This window comes from Chrysochloris asiatica, unplaced genomic scaffold, assembly GCF_000296735.1.
Source record: "Chrysochloris asiatica unplaced genomic scaffold, ChrAsi1.0 scaffold00128, whole genome shotgun sequence".
Lineage (NCBI taxonomy): Eukaryota > Metazoa > Chordata > Mammalia > Afrosoricida > Chrysochloridae > Chrysochloris > Chrysochloris asiatica.
In genome coordinates this window covers 6,607,844-6,614,509 of record NW_006408646.1, presented here as the reverse complement: position 1 = coordinate 6,614,509, position 6,666 = coordinate 6,607,844, and positions in this window count along the sequence as shown.

Below are 6,666 nucleotides of genomic sequence, written 5' to 3'. Positions count from 1 at the left end.
TGAAACAAGTTATATGAATTGTTGAATGTGAAACTGATGATGTGCCCTGTAAACTTTCACTCAATCCACAATAAAAAACCTTAAATTAAAAACAAAAAACAAAAAGGGGTTACAATTGCTGACGTTAGATGGATCTTGGCTGAAAAGTAGAGAGTACCTAACATAAAGGCTTTCGATTGTGTGGAACATGACAAGCTATGGACAACATTGTTGAGAATGAGTATTCTAGAACATTTAATCATGCTCCTAAGAAAATTGTACCTAGATCAAGAGGCAGCTGTTCAAACAAAACAAGGGCACACTGAATGGTTTAACATTAGGAAAGGTGTGTGTCAGGGTTGTATTCTTTCACCATACTTAATCAATCTGTATGATGAGCACATAAGTCAAGAAGCGGGATTATATGAAGAAAACGTGGCATCAAGGTTGGAGGAAGACTCATTAACAACCTGCAATATGCAGATGATACAACCTTGCTTGCTGAAAGCAAAGAAGACTTTAAAATGCTTACTAATGAAAATGAAAGACCACAGCCTTCAGTATGGGTTGGACCTCAATATAAAGAAAACAAAAATCCTCACCACTGGACTAATAAACAACATCCTTATAAATGGCCAAAAGATTGAAGTTGTCAAAGACTTCACTTTGCTAATTTGTACTGCATGAGACAAATCTGCTGCACAAGTCCTCTTTTTAAAATGTTCAAGAGCAAAGATATCAGTTTGAGGACTAAGGTGTGCCTGACCTAAACCATGTTATTTTCAATAACCTCCCACGCATGTAAAAGTTGAACAGTGAATAAGAAGACCATGGAAGAATTGATGCATTTGAATTATGGTGTTGGAGGAGAATATTAGAAGTACCATAGGCTACCAAAAGAACAAAACCAATCTGTGCTAGAAGAAGTACAGTCAGAATGCTCCTTGGAGGCCAGGATGGCCAGACTTCATCTCTCATACTTAGGCCATGTTTGTCAGGACCAATCCCTAGAGAAGGTTAGTTATCATATTTGGTAAAGTGAAGGGTCAGAGAAAAAGAAGAAGACCCCCAACAAGATGGACTGGCACACTGTCAGCAAAAATGGGCTCAAGCATAGTAATGATTTTGAGGTTGGCGCAGGACTGGTTGAGTGTTTCACTCTGTTGTGCATATGGTCGCTATGAATCGGTACCAAGTTGCTGACACCTAGAAACAACAACATATATGCATGTATATATATGTGTGTGTATATAAATATACACACAAAGCATAAAGGATCTTCAAAAAGTTCATGGAAAAATCCTATGATCTTGTTGTCATTCTACTTTCCTACAAACTTTTTGCAGCCCCCTCATTGTTTCTGTGTGTGGCATGGCAGAGTGTGGGGAGGAGACACATGCATGCTTTAAAAACTTCATGGGTAAAAAAAGGAACTTAAAATTAATGGCATTTTTCACAAACTTTTTGAAGCTCTCTTGTATATTCCAAACCTACTGCCATCAAGTCGATTCTGATTCACAGTGACCCTACAGGGAAGGGGGTTGCCCAAAACCATTTTCAAGGCTGTCAATCTTTACGGGATACTGTCACATCTTTCTTCCATGGAGTAGCTGGTAGGTTGGAACCACCAATCTTTCAGCTAAAAGCGAAGCAACTTTACTATGCCACAGAATTCTCTAGAAATAAAAAGGAGACTTCAAAAAGTTTGTGGGCAAATTCCATTACCTTTTAATTCCACTTTTCCACCAATTTTCTGAAGCTGTCTCTTACAAATGTACTGCTGGTGGTGGTGGTGGTATGAGTTTGTTCTGACTCACAGCAACCCTATGTACAACAGAATCAAATACTCCCTAGTCCTGTGCCATCCTCAAAATTGTTGCTATGTTTGAACCTACTGTAGCAGATACTGTGTCAATCCATTTCTTGAGAACTTTCCTCTTTTTCAATAACCTTCTAATTTACCAAGCATGAAGTCCTTCAGAGACTAGTCTCTCCTGATAACAAAGCACAAAATAGTTGAGACAAAGTCTCATCATCCTCATCCTTTATAAGGAACATTCTTGGCTATACTTCTTCCAACACACATTTGTTTGTTCTTCTGGTAGTCCAAGAGACATTTAATATTCATCAATGCCATAATTCAAATGTCTTATTCAGATTTCACTTTCACATATGGTAACTGAAAATACCATGATTTGGGTGAGGTACAGTCTTCAAAGAGACATCTTTGCTTTTCAGTATTTTAAACAGACTTTTTACAGCAAGCAGGTATGTCCAATGCAATACATTACTTGATTTCTTGACTACTATTTCCATGGGAATTGGTTGTAGAGCCAAATAAAATGAAATCCTTCACAATTTCAATATTTTCTCCATTTATTAAGATGTTGCTCATTGGTCCAGTTGTGAGGCTTTTGTTTTCTTTATATTAGGGTATAATCCATACTGAAGGCTGTAGTCTTTGATCTTCATCGGTAAGTGCTTCAAGTCCTCTTCAGATTCAGAAAGCAGGGTTGTGTCATCTACATATTACAGGCTATTATTAATTTTCCTCCAATATTAATAATGAATCTTCCTATAATCTAGACATCACATTCTTCTTCATACAGTTCAGCTTTTCAGATTATATGTTCAGCATACAGACTAAGTATGGTGAAAGGATACAATTCTGACACACTTATCATGATTTTAAATCATGCAATTACTCCCCTGTTCTGTTAGAATGACTGCCTCTTAGTCTATACAGGGCCCTCATGAGTACAATTAAGTGTTCTGAAATTCCCATTTTTCACAATGTTATCAGCAATTTGTTATGATCTACACAGTCCAATTTCTTGCCATAGCCAATAAAAGACACAGCATCATTCTGGTCTATTCTGCTTTCAGTCAAGATGCATGTGATATTAGCAAAGATATTTCTTGTTTCATGTTTCTTCTGAATCCAGCTTGAATTTGTGGCAATTCCTTGTCAATGTACTGCTGCACCCATTTTTCAATTATCTTCTGCATTGTTTTACTTATGTTAAGTGTCATGGAGTTGCTTCCGACTCATAGCAACCCTGTATAGGGTTTCTAAAGAGCGGCTAGTAATCTTGAACTGCTGACTTCACAGTTTAAACCGATCCTGCAATCCAGTGCATTGACCCACAGCACCACACCAGGACTCTATTTTACTTGTTTGTGTTATTAACGAATTTCTGAAGCCAAAACCTAGTTTTTGCTAATGCCTTCTGTGCAATTTGAACTTCTTCCTTCAATAACATTGGTTCTTAATGTGTTGCCTCCTGAAATGTTGAGTGCCAACCAATTCTTTTTGATATAATAATTACTTCCATCTTCCCTTGATGCTTCCTGTATCATTCAACATTTTGCCTATGTTTTTGTTGTTGTTAGGTGCCATCAAGTCAGTGCTGACACATTGTGACTATGCACAACAGAACGCAACACTGCCCAGTCCCATGCCATCTTCACAATTAATTGTTACACTTGAGCCCATTGTAGCTGCTACTGTGCCAATCAATCCATCTTATTGGGAGTCTTCCTCTTTCTCCCTGACCCCCTACATTACCAAGGACTATGTTTTTCTCCAGTGACTGGTCCTTCTTGATAAGCTATCCAAAGAATGTGAAATGAAATCTCAGCATCCTGGCTTCCAAGAAGCATTCTGGCTGTACTTCTACCGACAAAGATTTATTTTGTTCTTTTGATAGTCTACGGTCTTTTTAATATTCTCCTCCAACACTGTACCTCAAATGCATCGATTCTTCAGCAGCCTCCCTTATTCACTGTTCAAATTTCACATGCATATGAAGCTATTGAAAATACCATGGCTTGGGTCTGACAAACTTTAATCCTCAAACTGGTAATTTTGCTCGTGAACACTTTTTAAAGAGGTCTTGTGAAATAGATTTGCCTAATATGTCATTTGATTTCTCGACTGCTGACTGTGGATCCAAGCAAAATGAAGTCTTTGACAACTTCAATGTTTTTCACCATTTATCATGATGAAATAATTATAAAAAATTAATAATTACTAAAAAATAAATAATTACTGGTCCAGTTGAAGGACTTTTGTTTTCTTTTAGGTTGAGGGGAAATCCATACTGAAGGCTGCAGTCTTTTATATTCATCAGTGAGTATTTTAAGGCATCTTCACTTCCAGCAAGCAAAGTTGTATCATTCTGCATATCATAGGTTGTTAATGAGTCCTCCTCCAAACCTGATACCACGTTCTTCTTCATATAATCCAGCTTCTCGGATTATATGCTCAGCATACAGACTGAATAAGTATGGTGAAAGAATACAACTCTGTTGCCTACCTTTCCTGATTTTAAATCATTCAGCATCTCCTTGTTCTGTTCGAAAATCTGCCTCTTGATCTATGTACATGTTCTTCATGAGGACAACGACGTATTGGGAATACCCATTCTTCACAATCCTATCCAGCGCTTGTATGATCCATATAGTTAAAAGCCTTTGCATAGTCAATAAAGCACAAGTAAATATATTTCTAGTATTCTCTGCTTTCAGCCACGATCCATCTGACATCAGCAATATCCTTCATTCTTTGTCCTCTTCTGAATCCAGCTTGAACTCTGGCTGTTCCCTGTGGATGTACTGTTGTAGCCATTTTAAAATTAGTGGCTGCAAAATTTTGCTTGCATGTGATATTAATGATATTGTTAAGTGATTTCTGCATTGCGTTGAGTCACCTCTCTTTGGAATGAGCACAGGTTGACCAGGTAGCTGTCTTCCAAATTTCTTGGTTGTTATTGTTGCTGCTGTTAAGTACCATAGCGTAGGTTCTGACTCATAGTGACCCTGTACAGGGTTTCCAAGGCTGTAAATCTTTATGGGAGCAGAAAGCCTCATCTTTCTCCCGCAGAACACCTGGTAGTTCTGAATAGCCGACCTTGAGGTTAGCAGCCCGATTTGTAACCACTATGCTGCCAAAGCCCCAATTTCTTGGTATAGATGAGTAAATGCTTCCAATGCTTCATCACAATTAGTTAAAGAATTTCTGTGTTTCATCAATTTCTGGAGTCTTGTTTCTCACCAGTGCCTTCAGTGCAACTTGGACTTCTTCCTTCAGCACCACAGGTTCTTGATCATATGTGGTTACATTCTTCACAATGCATGCACAGTCTCATTATGTTCTTTTTGGTGGTTCCATTTCCATTCATCTAGTTTCCCTGCTCCTCACAGCCTGTTTTAAAGTAATTGTTGACTGTTAGTCTCATATCATCTTTTCTTTAAAAAAAAAAAAAAAACTGCTCTAGTAACAAGTCTTTACACACAAAAAATAAAAAACTCCACATCCAGATGGTTTCTCTGACATGTTCTACCAAAGTCAAGGAAAAAAATCATTTTCATCTTATACAAAGAAGAAGCCCTGCAGCACAATGATTAAGTACTCTGTTGCCAACCAAAAGATTGGTGGTTCAAACCTACCATTAGCTCCACAGGAGAAAAGATGTTGTGAGCTGCTCCCATAAAGATTATATCATATGAAACTCTATGGGGCAGTTGGAATCAACTCAATGGCATACCACATAACAAAAAACACTAAGCAAGATCATTTTGTATTTAATAACAAAACAATACAAGCTTTGCCTAAAAGGGCTGGAATTAGACAAAGATGTCCACTGCTGCCACTGAAATCAGCACTGTATTGATAGAGTTCAGTGCTCTGAGATAAGCTAGAAATATAACAGCATAAAGACTGAAAATGGAGAAATCAAATTGCCACTTAGCAGATAACATAGAAAAATTCAAAGGAATCTACAGACAAATTATTAGAAGTCCAGCAAGATTGTAGGTTAGAAAAATCAATATAGAAAGATCAATTAATTTCTATATACCAACAAATGGAAAATAAAATTAGAAAAGAGACAATTCATAATAACATCAAGTACCTAGGACTAAATCCAATGAAAATATGCAATGGGAAATATTTTAAGGATGTACTGAAAGACATTAAGGACCTGATTAAGTTAGAAACTCTAATGTAAAATAATCAATCCTTTCAAATTCAACTGAAGATGACATACAGTCCCAATGAAGGTATCAACAGCATTTATGTTTTGTTTTGGGGAGATGGTTAAATAACTGTAAAAGCTATATATAAACATTCAAAAACAGACAAGATGCTTGGGGGTGGGGTAGGGGTCAAGATGAGAAGACCTGGTAAACCAGGTATTAAAGATTAAATCATATTAATTAAAAGTAATGGTACTAGTGTTAAGGGACAGACTAATAGAAAGTGGATCAGAACAGAGACCCAAACAACCACACGTAAGTGAGCATTTGATTGACAGGAAAGAGCTGTGTTGAATAAAGGGTACTAGGACACACAACTGGTATCATTTGCTTAATTATCCAGGAGAAAATTAAATTGAACCCTCTATCTCATACATTATAATCAGTATCAGGTAGATTACTGACGTAACTAAGAAAGGCAAAAGTATAAAGCCTTTAGAAAATACATGCATAACCACTAGCTAAGGAAAGATATCTTAAACAATAGTTTAAAAGTAACTAACCACAAGGGGGAAAACACTAGATAAATTGTTTATATTACAGTTAAAAATTCCTATTAAACAAAAGACAGCATAAAGACAATGAAAAGAGAATGAAATAGTGGGTAAAATATTTGCCCAAATTAAACAAAGGAACGATTCCAGAATA